Below are 24,332 nucleotides of genomic sequence, written 5' to 3' on the forward strand. Positions count from 1 at the left end.
TTCCAAAGGTTATTCACTGAAAACCACTTAAAGGTACCATTTAAAATCAAGTTTAAGGTATTTAAGGTTTCAGATTATCAGGAAATAGTCTGATTCTCCAGGAAAAACAGAGGCTTTTATAATAGGAACCAGTAACTTCAAACTTATTTAGTTCAGTGAAAATTTCTAGCCATTTGCTTTTTGTCTGCTTCTCATATTTTCAATTCTTAGCAGAGGGAAGAGTATGCCCTTCAGAAAATACTATCCAACTATGCCATATACAGGAATCATTTTGCCCATCAATACAGAAAAACATAGCAAAGCAGCTACTGACAGCTCCTGCTTATCTTTAAGAGGCCAGGCTGAATGTGGCCCTTGGGTTGTTGTTTGCCAACTCCTGCTATAGAACATTATGATATTATCGATCACTGTAACATCCACACTAACCTCACCTGGGGTGTCACTGCTGCAACTCACTGATTTCCAAGTATGTTTCCATGGCAGAATGTTTTTCCCTGTTTATGTTCCTATCTCCCTCTCACCCTATTCCACTCAGCAAATGACATTACTTTCTACTTTATGAGAAGATTAAAGGCTATCTTTTGGGAGTAATCATAACCATCCCACTTCTCTGTCTTAAAATACTTCTATTTTCATTCATTCTCATCTCTTTCTCTTGTATCAAATGAAGTTTTCACTCTGCTCTTCTAAGCCTAATCCCCTTTTACTTATGTCTTAATAACTATCTTTTTGGTTCCTCTGGGATATTATAGTTTCAATTATCTCCTCTCTCTTCATGGTATTTAATCACTCGATTCTCAACTCCTTGCTCTCTGTTACAACCCTCACATATCCCTTATTTTGAAGTTTCCTCCCCTAGTTTCTGGTACTTCCAAGCCCTTGCATGAATCCTCCTTCTACTCACTATTAAGATACCAAGAAGAATCACCTTTACTTGATATTTCAATTTCCTTATTATTTTGTGTTTCCTTATAATAAGATTTTCTTCCCCCAACCACTTTAAAGAAATTCTTTCCAAGGTCAGTAATGACCCCTTCCTAGTAGCTAAATACAAATAAATCTTCATCGTCTTGACCAATCTATTCATTTCCACAGTTCTGGTCCCCATCTCTGAATATATGGCATGAAGAAAAGGAAATAGATTGAGCTCTAGACCTGAGTTTAAAAATTCCTGTACCAGGTTAGTTTAAGATAGAACCTAGGAGTATAGGTTTTCAAAAAATACTTATTAAATGAATGAAAAATATTTTCAACCTGCAAGCCAATGTTACAACTACAAAACAAGCATTATTTTATATAAAGAATTAAGTTGTAACAAATAAAACATTACCTTATGGAACATGGCAAATGTAATGAAGTCAATATTTGATTCAAGAATTTTGATATTTGATATTAATAAACATTGAGACACAAAAATTTGAGCCATAGCTTCAAATACTCCCCTAAAATATTATATTCTAGTACAATAAAAACTCCTTGATGCATGGTATATATATATGTGTGTGTGTGTGTGTGTGTGTGTGTGTGTGTGTATATATATATATATATATATATATATAAGCAAAATAAGAAAAATGCATTACAAAAAATTTTAAGTATGAAAAAAAATTTCACTTTAGAAGCTTTTCAAAGGCAAAGACTCAGTTTTGTTCACTGCCATATGGCCAGCACTAAAACAAAATACTTTTTAAACTACTAAAGAGGAAAGAGTAATCATTCAATATACTAAACAGCAAAATTAAACTGTATACATTACACATGTATTTTTTGGTCTCCTCCAAAGAGCAATCATAGAACATAGACATATGCTAAAACTCTAGTCAGTATTAAACTATTTCAAATAGAAAACAGGTTTATTTAAACAAGGTTAAAATTATATACAGCACTATAACCATGTGTTCACAGTGGTCACAAAGTGAGTAAAAACCTCTTTTAAAAAATTATGTGAAATATATAGGCTATGTTAATCACCTTTAATAAAAAATTTTATGTGAATACCTAACACAAAACTTGTCTGGCTCCTTAGCTTATCTTCAGGTAGAACAGATAATGTTCAGGTAAGAAAAATGTCCAGGAGATGAGAAGTTACTGAATTGTGAAAATGCAAAAAAAATTAATAAATCTTGGGAAACAATCAGAAGGCAGGAAACAAAGTCAAAAGGAGGCCTGGAAGCCTGGAACCGGGAGAACTGAAGAAAGAAAGGAGGTGGATGCCAATATTTATTGGCTACCCATTACGTGCTAAGCATTCAGTATCTGTTATCGCATGTAATCCTCCCAAATGTCCTATGAGGTAGGTATTACTGCCCTTTATACATGAGGAAACAGGCTCTGTGAAGTTAGGTAACTTAGCCAAGATTACTAAGATTATAAGATTGGCTAAGAGAGTTTCATCTCCTAAGGATATGCTTTTTCTAATATGCCACCTTATTTTCTTTCCTCTAACAAAAAAGGCTATTAAATTCACCTCCGAGTCAAAGTGCATGTTTGTTTAAAAAAAAAAAAAAGGCCCAAAAGACAACCTTGCAAACTCCTATGTGATATTCCACTAGTTGCTAGGTGCTCTCTGACAGAGGAAGTCTTGGGTTTTTAAAAATCAGATGTAGAGGCATACTTATAAGGAGAAAACATTAACAAGTACAGACAAAAACATGCTGGTTAAACTTGTCATGACTGGGAAGTTAACATTATTTAATATTGATGGGGGGGAATGGCTATGTGACTTTATTTGGCAAATGAAATGTTAATAGTTGTGATATGTACAGAGGCTTTCCCCATTTCAGCATTAGGTCTGCTCTCCTGGGCTTTTGCTTCCACCTTGTGAAGACTATGTCTTGGGCAGCCCACCAGTCACTGAGGAGTGAGATATGTGAAGCACACTTGAACTCGGTTCGTGGCTGGAGCCAAGTTTCACTGATCCTGACTAGATTAACCAAATATCTAGCGGATCTTCTAGCTGAGGCCAGCAATGCAGGATGCAGAATCCCAGCCAGCCAGTCTGACTGAGATCTCGGCCCACTCCTTACACTACCATCTCCAAACTGGCATGCACTCTCATACCTGATTTCTAAGTAGTATTCATTAAATGTACATTTCTGCTGACACATGAAGACGCTTTATTATTGAAAGATAGTGCTTGCATTCTCTGAACTATGAAAAGAGAATAGCATATACAATTACAACACGTAGAAATGAACAACAACCCCGTATTTCCAGTTACTGTCACACATGTGCTGGTTTGGCCCACAAATGGCTGACGTGAACAGTAACTGTAAAATAGGTTGGAGATATAAACTAATATGTACCTTGCTTTTAATCTAAGAAGACTTGATAGAGGTATGGTTGCTTACTGTTCTCCAGATTTTCCACCCACCCTTTACTTAATACCTAGTGGGGTTTTTTTGAACCAGTCTAGGCAATTTAGGAAATCAGAAGAAATAAATACGGTCCCAGTCATATAGTTCATATTCCATATATGTATTTGTGTATACATAAAAATTCCCCTCCTTAAGTAGACAGATTTATGATTTCCTTCTCCTCAAATAGACTGAATGTTACACATATGTATGTGTGTGTATATATATATAAATATATATATCTCTCTCTCCATATGGGAACAAGGGCAGAAACTATTATAAAAACAGATGATTTTCTCCAAAGGCACATGAAAAGATGCTCAACATTGTTAATTACCAGAGAAATACAAATCAAAACTACAATGAGGTTATCGCCTTACACTGCTCAGAATGGCCATAATCAAAAAAGTCTACAAATAATAAATGCTGGAGAGGATATGGAGAAAAGGGGAGCTACCATATGATCCAGCAATCCACTTTTGGGTATATATCCATAAAAGATGAAAACTCTGATTTGAAAAGTTACATGCACCTCAATGTTCTTAGTGGCACTATTTACAATAGTCAAGACATGGAAGCAACTTAAATGTCCATCAACAGATAACTGGATAAAGAAGATGTGGTACGCACACACACACAAACACACAAACTGAAATACTACTCAGCCACAAAAAAAGAAATAATGCCATTTGCAGTAACATGGATGGACCTAGAGATTATTATACTAATTGAAGTCAGACCAAGTCAAATATCATATGATATCACTTATATGTGGAATCTAAAAAATGATACAAATAAACTTATTTACAAAACAGAAACAGACTCACAGACATAGAAAACAAACTTACAGTTACCAAAGGGGAAAGGAGGGGACAAGGATAAAATAGGAGTTTAGGATTAGCAGACACAAACTGCCATTTATAAGATAGATAAACAACCCAATCCAAAAATGGGCAGAAAACCTAAACAAGCAATTCTCCAATGAAGACATACAAATGGCCAACAGGCACATGAAAAAATGCTCAATTTCACCAGTTATCAGAGAACTGCAAATCAAAACTACAATGAAGTATCACCTCATACCAGTCAGAATAGCCATCAATCAAAAGTCCACAAATGATAAATGCTGGAGAGGGTGTGGAGAAAAGGGAGCCCTCCTACACTGTTGGTGAGAATGTAGTTTGGTGCAGCCATTATGGAAAACAGTATGGAGATTCCTCAAAAAACTAAAAATAGACATACCCTATGATCTACCAATCCCACTTCTAGGTATATATCCGGAGGGAACTCTAATTTGAAAAGATACTAGCACCCCAATGTTCACAGCAGCACTATATACAATAGCCAAGACATGGAAACAACTTAAGTGTCCATCGACAGAGGACTGAATAAAGAAGCAGTAGTATATTTATACAAGGAATACTACTCAGCCACAAAAAAGAATAAAATAATGCCATTTGCAGCAACATGGATGGACCTGAAGATTGTCATTCTAAGTGAAGTAAGCCAGAAAGAGAAAGAAAAATACTATATATAACTCATATGTGGAATCTAAAAAAAGAAAAAAGACACTAATGAAATCATCTACAAAATGGAAATAGACATGCAGACATAGTAAACAATCTTATGGTTACTAGTCAGAAAGGGGGTGGGAAGGGATAAATTTGGGAGTTTGAGATTTGCAAATATTAACTACTATATATAAAAATAGATTAAACAACAAATTTCTTCTGTGTAGCACAGGGAACTATATTCAATATTTTGTAATAACCTTTAATGAGAAAGGCTATGAAGATGAATATACATATGTATATGTATGACTGGGACATTACTCTGTACACCAGAGACTGACACAATGTAATTGACTATAATTCAATTAAAAAAAAAAAAAAGAAGTGAATGAAAGTTTCCTGCACACAAAAAAAAGTTCTACTGCTTGGAAAAAAATTAAAATAAAAAAGATAAAAAACAACAGGGTCCTACTGTATAGCACAGGGAACTATATTCAATATCTTCTAATGACCTATAACAAAAAAGAATATGAAAGATTTTATATATATATATATATATATGAATCACTATGCATATACACCAAAAACTAACACAACATTGTAAATAAACCATACTTCCCCCACAAAAAGTAAAAATTAAAGAAAACCCAATGTCTTGAATTTGAGATTAGAAATAGACAAAACCGAGTGAGACGGAGAAGATGGCGGAGTAGAAGGACGCTCGCAGGTCACCCTCTCCCACAAATACACCAAGACCCACATCTACAGACCCACTCAGTCAACAAGAGCACCTGTGGAACTCTGACAGAACATCGCCCTCTTCAAAAGATAAAGACCCCAAAAATCTGGTAGGAGAAAAGGAAAAAAGAAAACAAAAGGCAAAGCAGCCCGGGACGGGTCCCGCGGGGAGGGAGCGGCAAAGGAGGACTGGCGCTCGCTCGCTGGGTCTCCCCTCTCCAACTGAGAGGCCAGCGGGACTGAGCGGGAGCCTCCGAGGCTCGGATCTGTACAGAGCAGCCCTTGACTAACAGAACTAAGTTAAACGGGCACAGAGCGTCCCCCCGACACCCAGCCTGAGACGCGGACCGGCAGCGGCGGGAAGGGCCAGGCTGCACAAGCCGGGCGGAGGAAGGGGGCGGCTGCACAGAGGCAGCCCCAGGGGACTGCAAGGGGCTGCGCGCCATGGCTGTGGGTGCACAGGGCAGAACCAACTGGGCCCTCCATAAAACAGCAAGGTTGATGTGCTCTCGGGGGAAGGGTGCACACCCCCATCTCTGAAAACCAGCGGAAAGTTTTCCAGGGAAGAGAGGCGGGGCTCAGGCACAGCCTCCATATCCTCCGGCGCTGAGCACCCAGGCGGGGGCGGGGGCGAAACCTGCATCCGCACCTAAGGGCTTAGCAGCCTCAAAGGCCAGACTGAGACTGGCCTGCAGCCGGGGCAGATAGGATCCTTCCATCCTGGTCCCTCAGAGAACTTGCTCCACAAAGACAAACAAGGAGCTGTGTTTTGGCTCGGAGCAGGGACAGGGCTGTCCCTGGGTCTTCCCCAAGCCCACCTGCGGAGCGCCGACCAGGGCGGAGCGCCGACCAGGGCGGAGCGCGCAGCCGCACAGAGCAGCGGAGCTACCGGCAGCGGCGCAGGTAGAGCAAGAGCGGCCCCCCCGCCTTTTGGGCAGGAACACAGCCCCTGACCGAGGTGCTGGGAGGGGGCACGACCCGCCCTCCTACTTGGCCAGTCTGCAACATCTGACTGCGGCATCCGGAGGGCAGTGACCCGCCCGCCCACAGCAGAGAGCTGCACCTGACCCAGTGTTAGGAGGAGGCGCGATCTGCTTGCCGACAGGTGCTGGGAGCAGCACAGAAGAGGGCGCCAGCGGAGGGCCTCTGAAAACAGCAAGCTGAGCTTCCAAAACAGGACGAAGACAGAAAGACTTCACAGTAAAAGCACACAGACTCCAGGAGAACACCGACAACCCCCCCCCTTTTTTTTTAGTTTTTACCTGTTCTATTTTCTATTACTCTCTTAATCTTTACTTCTTAATTCATTTCTATTTCTCTTCGGTTTTGATGTCCTGTTATTGATTAGACACAGGTTTCAAATACATCTATTCATCTCCCCCCGCCCTTTTTTTGTAAAGGTTTTAAAAGGACGTCTCAACCCGATTAATACTCTGCTTCAACTCACTCTTCTATTATTCATTATACACTGTTTTCAAACCCTCTTTCTCCCTTCTTTTAAAATTCTTTCTCTCTCTCTCTTATTTTTTTTTCTTTTTTTCCTAAGTTCTATTCCTAAATAGGCATCAGATAGATAAAATCCTTAAGGACCAAAATAAACAACTGATACTCCATAAACCACAGTGCCAAAGAGGTATGAGCAAGATGAAGAAGCAGAAAAACCTTTCCCAATTAAAAGAACAAGAGAAATCCCCTGAAAGAAAGATCAACGAAATAGACATCGATAGCCTACTAGATCAAGATTTCAAAAAAGGAGTGATCGAATTGCTGAAGGAATTAAAAAGAGATAGTGTTTAGAGATATAAAATATGTCAAAAATGAAATTGAAGCTATAAAGAAGAGCCAAGTAGAATGGGTAAACTCATTGACAGAGATGAGGAATGATCTAATAGCTGTGCAAAGCCGACTAGATAATGCAGAGGAACGAATGAGTGATCTAGAAGACAGGGCAATAGAAAGCACCCATTCAGAAGAACTACAAGAGAAGCAAATAAAAAATAATGAAAATAGCATAAGGGACCTATGGGATAATATAAAGCGTCCCAATCTTCGCATAATAGGGGTCCCAGAAGGAGAAGAAAGATCAAAGGGGATTGAAAAGGTTTTTGAAGAAATCATGACTGAAAACTTCCCAAACTTAAAGAAGGAATCAGATATCCAAGTACAGGAAGCTCAGAGGGTCCCAAACAGGAAGAACCCAAATAGACCCACACCAAGACATATCATAATCAAGATGGCCAGAGTCAAGGATAAGGAAATGATTCTAAAGGCAGCAAGAGAAAAGCAAAGAGTAAGTTACAAGGGAACCCCCATAAGGCTCTCAGCTGATTTCTCTACACAAACACTACAGGCCAGAAGGGAGTGGCAAGATATATTCAAAGCCCTGAATGAAAAAAAGATGCAGCCTAGGATCCTTTATCCAGCAAGGCTATCCTTGAGGATAGAAGGAGAAATAAAGAGTTTCACAGACCAAAAAAAGCTGCAGGAGTTTAGCAACACTAAACCCATGCTAAAAGAAATACTGAAAGGGCTATTCTAAATAGAAAAGCAGCAGGATGCTACAGAAATGAGAAACTCACAACTGGAAAGGTGATAACTCATGAATTACAAATAAAGTAAACATGAAATTATAAAAGAAGACATACAAATCACTGAGAGTGGGAGAGGGAGGCAGGGAAATATAGAATATTTTTTTCTTTCTTTTTTAAATTTTTTTAACAGTAGGATGGGTTTGAGATCATGTTACTATCAGTTTAATAAAAACAGTTATAGTAATGGGTTGATAGATTTACAAAAAAGGGTAACCACAAGCCAAAAATTTACAAAGGAGTCACAAAAATTAAATAAAATCCATGATAATACAAAGGAAAATTACCAAACCACAAAAGGAAGAAAGGAACAAAGAGGATATACCAATTCAACTGCAAAGATAAGTTCAAAATGGCAATAAACACACATCTATCATTAATTACTGTAAATGTTAATGGACTAAATGCTCCAGTCAAAAGACACAGAGTGGCAGACTGGATAATAAAGCAAGAACCTTTAATAGGCTGCATACAAGAGACCCACTTTAGGGAGAAGGACACATATAGATTGAGAGTGAAAGGATGGAAAAGGATATTCCATGCAAATGGAAAAGCCAAAAAAGCAGGTGTTGCAGTACTGATTTCAGACAAAATAGACTTTAAAACAAAGGCCATAAAGAAAGATAAAGAAGGACATTTTATAATGATTAAAGGAGTGATACAAGATGAGGATATTACACTCGTTAATATATATGCACCCAATATAGGAGCACCTAAGTACATACAAGAATTACTAACAGAGATAAAGGGGGATATTGATGGGAATACAATCATAGTTGGAGATTTTAACACTGCATTAACATCACTAGACAGATCTTCCAGACAGAAAATAAACAAGGCAACAGAGAAATTAAATACTACAATAGAAAAACTAGATTTGGTGGATATTTTCAGAGCATTACACCCCCCAAAAATAGGATATACCTTCTTTTCAAGTGCACATGGAACATTTTCGAGGATCGATCATGTACTTGGGCACAAAAGAAACCTCAACAATTTTAAGAAGATAGAAATTATCTCAAGCATCTTTACTGACCACAATGCCATGAAACTGGAAATCAACAACAGAGAAACAAAGGAGAAAAAAAGGAAAGCATGGAGATTAAACAATATGTTACTGAAAAAACAATGGATCAATGAGGAAATCAAAGCTGAAATTAAAAAATACCTTGAGACAAATGATAATGAAAGCACAACCACTCAAAACCTATGGGACACAGCAAAGGCAGTGCTAAGAGGGAAGTTTATAGCGATACAGGCCTTCCTCAAAAAAGAAGAACAATCTCAAATAAACAATTTAACCCACCACCTGAATGAATTAGAAAAAAGAAGAACAAAAAGCCCCAAAAAGCAGCAGAAGGAAGGAAATAATAAAAGATCAGAGGGGAATTAAATACAATAGAGATTAACAAGACCATAGAAAAAATCAACCAAACCAAAAGCTGGTTTTTTGAAAAAGTAAATAAAATCGACAAACCTCTGGCCAAACTCACAAAGAAGAAAAAAGAGAGAGCACAAATTAGAAAATAAGAAAGGAAAATGGAGAAATTACAACAAACAAAATAGAAATACAGAATATCATACGAGAATATTATGAAAAACTATATGGAACCAAACTGGATAACCTAGAGGAGATGGACAAGTTTCTGGAAACATACTGTCCACCAAAACTGAATCAAGAAGAATCTGAACACTTGAACAATCCGATCACTAGAAAGGAAATAGAAATAGCAATTAAAAACCTCCCTACAAATAAAAGTCCAGGACCGGATGGCTTCACCGGGGAATTCTACCAAACATACAAAGAAGAACTCATACCAGTCCTTCTCAAACTCTTCCAGACGATTGAAAAGGAAGGAATACTCCCAAACTCATTCTATGAAGCCACCATCACCCTGAAACCAAAACCAGGCAAAGACACTACAAAAAAAGAGAATTATAGGCCAATATCACTGATGAACATAGACGCCAAAATCCTCACCAAAATTTTAGCAAATAGAATCCAACAACACATAAAAAAGATTATACATCATGACCAAGTGGGGTTCATTCCAGGGACACAAGGCTGGTTCAACATAACGCAAATCAATCAGTGTAATACATCACATCAACAAGAGAAAGGACAAAAACCACATGATCATCTCAATCGATGCAGAAAAAGCATTTGATAAAATTCAACACCCATTTATGATAAAAACTCTCGCCAAAGTGGGTATAGAGGGAACATATCTCAACATAATAAAAGCTATATATGACAAACCTACAGCCAGCATAGTGCTCAACGGTGAAAAACTCAAAAGCTTCCCACTAAAATCTGGGACAAGACAAGGATGCCCACTATCACCACTCCTATTCAACATAGTCCTGGAAGTCCTAGCCACAGCAGTCAGGCAAGAGAAAGAAATAAAAGGGATCCAAATTGGAAAAGAAGAGGTAAAAGTGTCATTATATGCTGATGACATGTTACTATATATAGAAAACCCTAAAAGGTCCACACAAAAGCTACTAGAGCTGATTGAAGAATTCAGCAAGGTAGCAGGTTACAAAATTAACGTTCAAAAATCAGTTGCATTTCTTTACACTAACGATAAATCAACAGAAGAAGAAAGTAAAGAAACAATCCCCTTTAAAATAGCACCCAAAGTAATAAAATACCTGGGAATAAATCTAACCAAGGAGGTGAAAGAATTATACACAGAAAACTATAAACCATTGATGAAGGAAATTAAAGAAGACTTTAAAAAATGGAAAGATATTCCATGCTCTTGGATTGGAAGAATCAATATTGTTAAAATGGTCACACTGCCCAAGGCAATCTACAGATTTAATGCAATCCCTATCCAATTACCCAGGACATAGTTCACAGAACTAGAAAAAATCATAATAAAATTCATATGGAACCATCAAAGACCTAGAATTGCCAAAGCATTACTGAAGAGAAAGAAAGAGGCTGGAGGAATAACTCTCCCAGACTTCAGACAATACTATAGAGCTACAGTCATCAAGACAGCATGGTATTGGTACCAAAACAGACATATAGACCAATGGAACAGAATTGAGAGCCCAGAAATGAACCCACAAACTTTTGGTCAACTCATCTTTGACAAAGGAGGCAAGAATATACAATGGAATAAAGACAGTCTCTTCAGCAAATGGTGTTGGGAAAACTGGACAGCAGCATGTAAAACAATGAAGCTAGAACACTCCCTTACACCATATACAAAAATCAACTCAAAATGGATTAAAGACTTAAACGTAAGACAAGATACAATAAACCTCCTAGAGGAAAACATAGGCAAAACATTATCTGACATACATCTCAAACATTTTCTCCTAGAAGAAATAAAAGCAAGAATAAACAAATGGGACCTAATGAAACTTACAAGCTTCTGCACAGCAAAGGAAACCAGAAGTAAAACAAGAAGAAAACCTACGGAATGGGAGAAAATTTTTGCAAGTGAAACCGACAAAGGCTTGATCTCCAGAATATGTAAGCAGCTCATGCGACTCAATAAGAAAAAAATAAACAACCCAATCCAAAAATGGGCAGAAGACCTAAACAAGCAATTCTCCAAGGAAGACATACAAATGATCAAAAAGCACATGAAAAAATGCTCAATATCACTAATTATCAGAGAAATGCAAATCAAAACTACAATGAGGTATCACCTCACACCAGTCAGAATGGCCGTCATTCAAAAATCCACAAATGACAAATGCTGGAGAGGCTGTGGAGAAAGGGGAACCCTCCTACACTGCTGGTGGGAATGCAGTTTGGTGCAGCCACTATGGAAAACAGTGTGGAGATTCCTCAAAAGACTAGGAATAGACTTACCATATGACCCAGGAATCCCACTCCTGGGCTTGTATCCAGAAGGAAATCTACTTCAGGATGACACCTGCACCCCAATGTTCATAGCAGCACTATTTACAATAGCCAAAACATGGAAACAGCCTAAATGTCCATCAACAGGTGACTGGATAAAGAAGTGGTGGTATATTTATACAATGGAATACTACTCAGCCATAAAAACCGACAACATAATGCCATTTGCAGCAACATGGATGCTCCTGGAGAATGTCATGCTAAATGAAGTAAGCCAGAAAGAGAAAGAAAAATACCATATGAGATCACTCATATGTGGAATCTAAAAAACAAAAAAACAAAAACAAAAACAAACAAACAAACAAAAACAAAGCATAAATAAAGGACAGAAATAGACTCACAGACAGAGAATACAGACTTGTGGTTACCAGGGGGGTGGAGGGTGGGAAGGGATAGACTGGGATTTCAAAATTGTAGAATAGACTACACTGTATAGCACAGGGAAATATACACAAAATGTTATGATGGCTCACAGAGAAAAAAAGGTGACAATGAGTGTGTATGTGTCCATGGATAACTGAAAAATTGTGCTGGACACTGGAATTTGACACAACATTGTAAAATGATTATAAATCAGTGAAAAATGTTAAAAAAAAAAAAATCAATGTAGATCCGCCATACAAAGAAGCTTATGTTTAGAACTTGTAAGAATTGAGAAAATATACTTTGAACTATCACTCTTAAAAAAAAAAAAAAAAATCTTCCAAAATCTGGCACATGAATCCCACAAAGTTTTTTTCTAGATCTGCAGAATTTTTTTTTTTTTGCAAGGGGGAGATAATTAGTTTTATTTATTTATTTACTTTTTCAGTGGAGGTACTGGGGATTGAACCCAGGACCTTGTGTATGCTAAGCACGTGCTCTGCCACTTGAGCTATACCCTCCCCCCTAGATCTCTAGAATTTGATCAAATGATTTCTCTTGTAAATAATTACAATACTTTATATTATTATATGAATATATTTTAAACTTCAAGTTGATAAACTCAAACCACAATTAAGTAGAGGTGGGAGACCACAAAGGGGAGCGCTCATGCCCTGAGAGGGTTGCAGAGCCCAAATGGAAGAAGAAAGACTCCTCTTCTTTCCTGGCAAGGACTCAGCCAGTGGAAGGCTTACAGACTCGTTGTTCACTACAGCCCTCTCAACTTCCTTTTTCTCTCTATAAAAGCATTCTCCTTCCCTTGCTGTACAGGAGAACTTGCACTTGGCTTATCGTGGTTACAGACCCCAAATTGCGATTCTCTGCTGATTCTGAATAAACCCATCTTTGCTGGAAAAAAAAAGAAATAGACAAAACCAAGTATGAACAGCCAAAAACAGAAAAGCAAAATATGGTTTGAAAAACCAAAACTGAGTAAAAAAGAAAAAAAATCTGTCATTGTAAACATCTGACACTGGAACCTTTTGCAGAGTTAGAAATTCTTTGCAAGTCATCATCCTTATTTTTAAAACTCCATATACAATGAAAATATCATTTATACTAAGGATCTTTCATAGTGGTAACTATAAAACCAAAGAAATACTAAAACCCTCCATTTTAAAAAACATGGAGATATCGATTGAGACAGTTACACCTAAACTATCCAGCCTTGAGACTTGATATTCACAGAAACTCAGTCAAGGTACCTAATGTCTCTATCTGGAACTTTGCTCCCTGTTCAACAGAGCTCACGTTGCTACATACTGATCGGTCATGGACAGAAATAAGAGCAAAGGGGAGGCTGAGTCAAATGTAAACCCTCTGAACTTCCTTCATTCATTCTTGCTACCATCCCACACCATAGCTCTGACTTCCTTGACTGGTATCTTCAGACACTGCCACACTTCTTTTCTCCTCTTCCCCAACCTGTATGAAAGAACCCACAATCCCACCCCAGAAACCTTGCTTTAGAAATTAAATGTTCATAACAGACAGTTTGCTTTACCTCTGAAACTAGCTTTATGAATACCCAAAGACTATCATTGTTACATAACAGTGACTTTACCTTTTCATAGGCATAGTGATAATCTTTTAAATGTATATATTTCCTTATTTTTAGCAATACAAAATCATGTTAGAAAACCTCAAATAAGCTAAGAAAAACTCTTGAAGGAAACCACAAGGGATAGTTACTAGTAGAAAAAGAAACAAGGAAGCATGTTCCTACCACTTTTCACAGCAGGCATTTTGGAAGCCAGCTGAGGACTATGAATTTTCTCAGATGAAGTGGGGAAGAGATCAGATGGACACAGGACTCTGGTACCAACTGCTCTTCATACCTGCTCCCTCCCGTTCTTACTATCTAGTGCAAAGACACTGGGTTTCAGATTAATTAGGTTCAAATCCAGCTTTACCACATAATAGCTATGAGAAAGAATAGCTCGGGCAAATTATTTAAATTCTGCATGTGGCATGTGGTATACACTCAATTAATGTTATTAGCTGCTATTATTAGCAGCACCACCACCATCACCATCCCTGTGTCTATTCTCACTCTCCCTTCCCAGGCTCTGAGGGTGCCCCATGCCCTCTTTCATCAATGGATTGGATGTTGGGGAAAATCTGCTGTCAATGCCTAACAAATGGAAGAAAAAGTTTCCTCCAAAGATGGAACTCTTATTTGTCTACATTCTAACTAACACCTTCACTCCTTCCTTTTATGACCAATGTTCACTTTTTAGCCCACGTTCACTATTACTATCATTTTCTCATTTTTCAACTCTCTGCACACTTCCAGGCACCTCTTTTTAGGGAACCTCTGGGTGCTAACATCACCCACAATCTCCTAACAGCAGCCATTGAGAATGATGCTTCTAATCTTATTTGACTTCCAGTAAGCACCAAACATTTAATTTTAAAATTCTCCCTTCTCCCTGGGTTTTGCACAACCACTCCCTCCTTTTTTTCTTCCTACTCTCTGTCACTTTTCCTATGGTGTCTCTGAGGACTAGCTGTCTTCTCCCTACCCTCATCTCAGTTTTGAGTGCTTTAGTTCACTCTTGATCTCAGCTACCGCCTATACATAATGATTCTCAGACTTCTTGCTCTCATGTTCTCTTGCTCACTCAAGAATTCACATGCCTACCTCCCCCAATTCCACCCCCTACAGGCCTGTCTCAAGTTCCAGAGCTGTGTTTTCAATAGCTAGCTAATCTAAATAAGCATCTCAAACTCAACATGTCCAAAAGCAGAATCATCATGCTTATCCTATATGCTGTATCTTGATGAATGCCATTACCTTTTTTTCACCTGATTACCAGAAGTCAGAAATCTTGAAGTCATCTTTGTACCATTCCTCCCTCCACATGTCTAACCAAGCCTACCTCCTTTACGTATTTCCCAGTTGTGTTCTTCTTTATGGCTGTCAATGACGTGGTCCAAGACCTCGTTACTTCTCATGTAAGCTATAATACAAGCCTCTTAATTGCCATTCCTAGCTGCCCTTTCCAATCCATATTCTATAGTGCATCAGCATGATCTTTCTAACAAATTGTATGTCACTTTTCCACTTGAAAATCTTCAGTGATGCCACATTACCCATATGCTAAAATCTGAACTCCTTTGCCTGGTATCCCAAGGCCCTCTACACATCTTCAGAGCCTCTTTTCATCTCTTCTCCAAGTACCATTACAGACTCAGCAATAATCATCTGCTTTAGATCCTCAAACTTTCTGACCCTTACTGCCTTTGCAGAGGCTGACCCAAGAAAGGCCTTCCCTCCCTTGTGAACAGCTTAACTACCATACGTTATTTGAAACTCTGCTTTGTAAAATTCTAGCACTAAGCTCCAAGGCAAATCATAGGATCTTAATGTTCATATACCACACATACTGCATTTATCTCTATTGGCCAAGATCTTATAGCAGCTTATCTTTACTTACACATCTATCTGTCCTGCCACACTGTGAGTTCCTTTAGGGTAAATAACTATGTAAGTTCCATTGTTATATCTCCAACATCTGGTCTAGGGTCTGCCACATAATGGGAATCCAATAAATATTTGTTAAATGAATAAATGTTTAATATTCAAATTTTGTCTCTGATCTTATATTCCTACAGAAATAATTCAGGTAGGTTTCACATTTAACAGATGATCATGGCTTAATCACATCAGTTTTCTTAAGTATGCTTCAAATACTAATCAACCAACTTAAAAATCACCCTCTAGAATACACTCCATTCAAAAATGAAGTAAGGACTGTAAATCAAAACCACAATGAGGTACCACTTCACATCCACTAAGATGGCTATAATTTTTTAAAAAGGAAAATAACAAGTGTTGGCAAAGATATGGAGAAATTGTAACCTTCATACATTGCTGGTGGGAATGTAAAGTTGTGCAGCTCTATGGAAAAGTTTGGACATTCCTGAAAAAGTTAAACATATAATCAACATATGAACCAGCAATTCCACTCCTAGCTGTACAGTCAAAAGAAATGAAAACAGGGACTCAAACAAATACATGTATGGGCATGTTCATAGCAGTACTATTAACGGTAGCCAAAAGGTGGGAACAGCCCAAATGTCCATCAATGGATAAACAGATAAACAAATTTGTGGTATACACATACAATGGAATATTATTCCGCCAAAAAAGGAATAACTGATATACGCTATGACATGGATGAACTTTGAAGACATTATGCTAAGTGAAAGAAGCTAGATACAAAATCATATAGTATATGTTTCTTTTTACATGAAATATCTGGAATAGACAAATTCATAGTAACAAGAATACAGATTGGTGGTTACCAGAAGAGGGAGTAGAGCGTAACTGTTTAATGGGTACAGGGTTTCCTTTTAGAGTGATGAAAATGTTTTGGAACTAGACAGAGGTGGTAGTTGCACAACACTGTGAATGTACTAAGTGCCCTCAAAATTGTGCATTATTAAATGGTTAATTTTATATTATGTGAATTTCACATCACTAAAAAAAAAAAAAAACAAAAAAAAAAACTGCCCTGGGGAGAAAAAAGAAGAGAAATTTGTATACTTCAAATGAGCCAGAGACTTTACATATTATTAAAATTTACCTTTACAATTTTGTAAAGCAAGTATTATCATCACAATTTTACATATAAAGATATAGAGGCTCAACAAGATAAGTAACACTGAATCCAGTATCACACATCTAGTCTAGAAGTGGTAGAAATGGGATTCAAATTCAGGTCTGTCTCACCCAGAAGCCCATGTTCTTCGCTTAACCTGGGTACTGTTTTTAATTAGTGAGGGAAAAAAATGAAAAGATATGGTTTTTTAATTAAAATATTTTCTTCCATAAACTTAATGAACAAAATGCAGAATTAAGTAGTTTAGTTAAACATTTTTTTCACGCTCAAATTTGAGGGCACTTACATGTAAACAACAAAGAAAAATATTTAAAGTAATACTGGAAACAAATTAACAACATGGCCTTAATAATCCAGTGTTTAGGTGCTTTAGTTTTTTCAATTCCCTTGGCTGAAAATATACCCTTAAGAAAAAAATTGAATCAAATATTAGAGGAATATCTTCTGATAGTCTTTCTTTATTCTTCTAATTTTCTTGTGGATTTTCTCCAATTCAAATATTTACAATCATAACACATTTTATATTTATCTATACATTATTAGAATAACAGAGTAAGACTACTTAAGTAGATGGGACCAAATCTATACAATTCTATGCACATGGAACAGAATACAACATATGCTTTTGAAGATGTCGTCAGTTAGTCTCAATGACTATTGGCAATGAACATTTCTGATTTTTTAAGTTTCCTAAGGCTTATCTAACAAAATGTTAACAGTGATTATATCCAGATGGCAGGAATACAAGCAGTTTTTTTATTTTACTCATCACTTATTCTTGTTTTCTAAATATTCTACAATACCAATTGTCACTGAAAATATAAAATGCCCCCAAAGATAAACAACCTAGTCACTTTCCTGAGTAACAACAGAACCAGTCACTCTAAATATTTAGATGTCTCTAAAGAAAACAACTTTTCAACATAAGCATTACAATAGTCTATTATGTAAAAAGCCATACAACTTTAAGACTAGCATACATGAATCCACTAAAAATAACATTAGAAAAACCGACAGAGGCTTACTGCATACCTTCAGTGAACTTAGAATCAGCAGTTTCAGAATTAAAGGGCAGATCCCCTCAGTACCAAGACAGAAATCTTTCAGAGAAGCCGACTCAACATAACATAATCATAAAAGCATCTCTATTGCCCAAGCAGTTGACCGTCAGAGACACATAGCCTACCATTCATAATAACAGGAGCACTCTCTGATCAGATATCAGACACCCCCACACCTCAATTCTGCTTCCCACAGGTCTCTGCTTATCATTCTTCCTTTTATCATCACTTACCATATTGCTTTTTAAAAATATTTATTTTATTATATGTACATTAATTTATTTATTGTTTTGGGGAGAGGCAATTAGGTTCGTTTATTTCTTTCTTTATTTGTTTCTTTATTTATTTAGATGGAGGTACTGGGGATTGAACATAGGACCTCATGCATGCTAATAAGCATGCGCTTTACCACTTTAACTATACCCTCCCTGCATACTGCTTTTTCACTCTCTTACTTTCCTACTGTGCCCGAAACAAACATAAAAGTCCTTTTTTGAACTCCCTCTTCATTTTAAAAGATTTGTTTTACAACTAATCACTACAAGGGAAAAAATGGCAAACACTGGAGAAGTTACAAAGGAAAAGAAGATCTCTTAATTTTTAGTGGTAGCTAATCTTGCACCCAGTTACCTATTCTAATCTGAGGGTTCTGCTCAGTTTCCTGCTCATTTACCAAGCAGAAACACTTTGTTTGGCATGGTGAGAGTGCAATAGTGTTAACAAACCCAGCCCTCTTGCCTAGCTCCTCCATTGTCCTTCCTGATTCTCCTTCATGACCCACATAGGTTTTTTCCTCAACACCAAGAACCACAGTCTTACAGTATTAAAAATACCTTAAACATATAATAAAAGGTAACTCTCACATAAAAAGAAGTAAATCATTCACTCAGCAAATAAAGATCTCATTTAAAAGAACTTGCTTTTGGGGTCTGACACAGGATTCCCATTTGGGATGTGCTGCTATGTCTTTTCCAGTAGCCTTCAAAAATTATGTCTGGACAACTAAACCAAAACCAAATATACTGAAAGGATCTGTCTTTAATTCACTCCTCCTTCCCTCATCTCAAAAGGGGGCTTGGAGATCTAAGATGAACACATTAAAGAGAGAAGAAACTCTTCATACACCTACCTTAAAAAACATAAGTTAATCTGTATAAAATACTGTATCTTAAGGTTATTGAAAACTTATTAAACTGTTACTGGGAAAAATTTCCCAAACACAACTGAAAGGTTAAAGGATAGCTCTCTAACTTAAACAAAATAATAAAGTACAATTAAAGTTGTTTATCTCCATACCCAAGTGACAATGCCTTTTTTCTTGTCATACATGCAAAACTAAAATAAAAAAATCTAATTTAGTAGAATTTACATGGTTTTTCTACCCTGTTATATAATTATATCTCATAAGTATTTAGTCTAGAAAGGAAATCATAGAAGTTTAAGAACAAGCTAGAAACCGCAATGAGAATTTAGAAGAGCTTTAACAGTGTTGTTTTAAAAATATATTTGTTTTCTACTTGCGGATCACAGATGCTTTGCAAACCACTCCCTCCAGTTTGATAGGGTTTGCTTCCCATGAAGACTATTTTAATTTCACAATTGCTCCTCTTGTCTGCTCACTTCAAAAGAAACCAAGATTTTGGTTATAATGACATTATTAAAGAAGGTGATAGTTTCCAAAACCTTTAATATTTTCAGAAGAAAGTTCACAGGAAAAAAAAGCACATCAGCAGTTTCAGGACAATTCATAATTCATCTAATAAGACTGAGCTTTTAAAAACCACTCAATTTTTAAATGATAGCATATTTTGTCTTACTGAATGATGTCTGTACAGTGACTTCGATTATACTCCTAAAAAAATCATAGCAGTCACCACTATAATTTCCACAAAATGCATTAAATGTATTGACACTATATTTAATTAGTAAGATACGTTATCCACATTTCTATACCATAAAAATCCTTTTAATAAGTCTCATGTAATACCAGGGAAAAAACATGTAATATTCCTCAAAGCTATAAAAAAAATTTGGCAACACTTTTCATTATAAATTGGAGATTTAAATGATCGAGTCTGACTTAAAATAATAGGGTTGTTCCTTTTTTAAGCCATTTTTATGGTGGAAATAACCAAAATCTGACTTTTCCCTTGTACCATAAAACAATTTTTAGAAGTGACTAATCAAATAATAGTGCCCACAATTTCAACAAGTAATATTTAAAACAAAATAGAGGATTTTTTGAGATAAAAGAAATGACTGCGATATTTAGTATACAAAAGATAACAAAGCAGACAATTAATTTCTTTAACCACATTTCAACTGCAATATAAAGAAACTTTTGGGGTAATTCCTACCTTTAGAAATATTTCAGAGAAACAAGCTGTTGCTGTATTTACCATGAGGGTGATTTAGGTTCCACCTGAGAGCCTTTCTCCTTTACCAGGAATAAAACTGCCTTTCTGGAGAAAGCAAGTTAACAACAAAACCCATGTTGCCCAAGCAAGCCTGAATTTCTAGCAAATGGGGATGAAGCGATTTGCATTTGTTGGTTTGGAGGGGAGGGAGTGGGAGGAGGGGACTAAAAGGACTGCTAAAGTAATTCACATTGTCTGTGAGCTGTATAGTCAGTCATCATCAGTCACCTGCTCAAACTTCCTTCACTCCAGCCTTCAGAGAAGAACCAAAGGTTACCCTGGGTCAGAGAATCTGGAAAGAAATGAGAAGACATGCGAAATCTAACTGCCAACCCACTGTATCTGTTGACAAAGTTATCCCCGCTGGACTACATGTCCTAAAAACCAAGACATTTTAATAGTCTCAAGAGAACTTGTTAAAATATATCATAGAACAGAAACAAGAAAGAAGCTCCAGGTTCTGCTTGCAATTACTGTAGTATTTAGCTGAAATACTTAAAACAGAGAAAGGACATTTTTTTTTTTTCTTCCAGATACTTCTTTGCATCATAATAGCTGACTCATTTGCACAAGTAAAACATTTGTTCCAAGCTGTAAATATCAGCTGTTTTAAATTTCTTGGCTTTTGAGTGAATAATTTGGGTTGAGAGCATTTCTAACTACTTCATTTATACCAAGCAAGAAAAGTACTAAATATGCTAAGCATATTAGTCTGTATTTTATTATAAGCTACATTAAGGGCAAAAATCTAAACAAATACTTGAGTGTTTATTCAGAAGTTTTCTGATAGGACTGATATACATTGAACTTTTTATACCGCCTTAATTTTATGTACCTCTGCTACATCTAACCCACTGTAACATAAAGGAAAAGTGCTGCTTTATGTGGTGTTTACTAAACACACAGTCGTATAAAAGGAAAAGGTTTGTAAATATACGTCTGAAAAACTATAAAATTTTAATTTTAATATTTAAAGAGAGATGAAGCACAAATTATAGAAACCACATAGTCCTCTGGTTACGTCCTCTGGTTACAAAGAGCAAAAGCAGCCATAATTTCTGGTTTTGTTTTGTTTTTTTTTTAAATGAGAATGAGGTGGGGGTGGGGAGCAGCTACTTTGCTCACTGGGAACTTTGAAATACTTCTCAAAAGACTAACTTTGAAACAGCTCAAAAGAAAAATATTACATAGGAAGGGCTTTACCAAATAGGACTATAATATAAAATGACTAGTTACATTTTTAAAAAGATCAAAAGTTTAGATTTTAAAACCCACTCCCTTAAAATTTTAATTAAAAACTAAACCATACACATGCATGCATACACACACAACATAAACCAGCATTCAAAGAAGCAGCTAACAGTGTCCAAGATAATTATATTTAAAATCTATTTTTTACTTTAATCTTTAGAAGAAAGTTCCTATTCATACAATTTATGTCTGAATTACTAAACAAAGAAAACCTAACATGATAGTTCTACCAATTATTCATTATCAAAAATGTTTTACAAAGTTGTGAAGGAAATGTCATATTACCATTAAGTTCCACTTGAAAATTAAAGCTATTTCCATGAGAGGCAGGGGATGGGGAACCCAAATAAACAGGAGGATTTTATTAAGAAAAGAGTTAAGTTGACCACTGATAGCATATGGTGCCACTACACAGGAATGCTTGGCTACACCTTCCTGATTCTAGGTTTTCCCCTCCTCCGCATTTCCCTTTGGACTAGGGGAATTCCTCTATACCCTTGGGATCCTGCAACTTTATACTCAAAGCATCTGGAAGTTTGCTGCCCTCTTTCCTGGTCTGTACGGTCACAATTGCTTAAAGAATTAGACTAGAAGACTACACTTCACATCAGTGTGGGTCATTAATTTATAATCAATGATGCATAAATCTGAAGCTAAGTCAAATAAAACTAATTCATCAATGTTTTAGAAATTACATAAATTTAAAGTTTAATTATATAGTTAACTTTAAAAGTATTTAAGTACCCTTAAAGCCAGGTAAGTGGTTTACAATGTAGCAATTTATAAAACAAAATAAAAATTTTTGAATATCCCACAATACTAGAAAAAAATTAATACTGGATCAAACTTTTGAGAAGAATCTCCTTCTGAATTTCCCCAATTTCTGAGAAGACTAAAAACCTACATTTATTGTGTTTATAAAGTGAAACAGTAACCTATTTGTTAACAAACTTTCCCAAATAAAGACAGGAAAAAGAAAAAATTTTTTTAAATCATAAATAGCCTTTAAAATAATAGTTGTCCCAATAATGATTCTAAATTGCTGGATTCCAAGTCTTGCTCCTTTGTGTATTAAATATTTGAACTTTAATGAAATGACTGGCCATAAATTTCTATAACTATATATGCCGAAGACAAAGGAAGGGGCAATATGAGAAGAAACCAACAGTTTACAGGGCATTCCTAAATTTCTATCACTTTTTTAGAGAAAACTATATGTATAAGCTACAAAGTGGAGGGGGACAAATTGAAACAAAGGACAGCAAGAGCAAGTAAATTCTGCAAGAAGAAAATCTACAACGGACCTTGTTTTAGTTTACTTGATTCAGCCTTAAGTTGCCAATGACATAGCAGCACACACACTCTTTCTCACCAGACACCCTGTACAGGTCTCCAGAATAAATCTGATGAGCTGTGACAGCACGAAGCAGAAGTAAAGAGCTTTGAAAGACTTAAGAGTCATTAACAGGAGACAAGACAGGAAAACCTAAATAAACAAGGGGAAAAAAGCCACACGGTTTGCTTAAATTTCTGCTGGTTATGTTTCTCAATGGTTTTTTTCTACCAATGATAAACCTGATAAGAACTTGGCTGTTTCTGATTACAGAAATGTTAATACTGGGGGAAAAACTGTTGGAAAAAGTTTTAAAGGAAATTAAATTTAATTACTATTTTTGAAAAGAAAACCATAAAGCTTAAAGAAGGTTTTAATGTAAAGTCAAATAAAGTAGCATCCATGGATGCCTCACTACATTTCTTTAAGAAAATATACAAGCAAATTGTCTTTAGTCCTTATTTGAAAACGTTTTAAGTACTGTATCCTATAAAAATGTTGAAAAGCAAAGGTTGAAAAGCAAACATTTCCAATTTGTTTAAGAAATAGTCAAAACAAATTAAAACAATACAGATCTTTTAAATTTATGACATTCAATTAATTTAATATTATTTGTGCCTTTTGAAATTATTTAACTTTAAGGCCCTTAAATTATTAAACATTCCATTTCTTTACACTAACGATGAATCTACAGAAAAAGAAAGTAAACAAACAATCCCCTTTAAAATAGCACCCAAAGTAATAAAATATCTAGGAATAAACCTAACCAAGGAGGTGAAAGACTTATACATGGAAAACTATAAAACACTGATTAAGGAAATTAAAGAAGACTTTAAAAAATGGAAACATATCCCATGCTCCTGGATTAGAAGAATCAATATTGTTAAAATGGCCATACTGCTCAAGGCAATCTACAGATTTAATGCAATCCCTATCAAATTACCCAGGACATAGTTCACAGAACTAGAACAAATCATAATAAAATTTATATGGAACCACAAAAGACCTAGAATTGCCAAAGCATTACTGAAGAAAAAGAAAGGCTGGAGGAATAACTCTCCCAGACTTCAGACAATACTATAGAGCTATAGTCATCAAGACAGCATGGTATTGGGACAAAAACAGACATATGGACCAACA

General features: G+C 36.3%; 1 protein-coding gene across 3 annotated transcripts in view; it reads right to left on the reverse strand.

Moving 5' to 3' along the window:
- Positions 1-24,332, reverse strand: part of SCML2 (Scm polycomb group protein like 2) — a 91,896-nt gene that overhangs the window by 19,226 nt on the left and 48,338 nt on the right. The window lies entirely within an intron of this gene.

This window comes from Camelus bactrianus, chromosome X (assembly GCF_048773025.1).
Source record: "Camelus bactrianus isolate YW-2024 breed Bactrian camel chromosome X, ASM4877302v1, whole genome shotgun sequence".
NCBI classification, from domain to species: Eukaryota; Metazoa; Chordata; class Mammalia; order Artiodactyla; family Camelidae; genus Camelus; species Camelus bactrianus.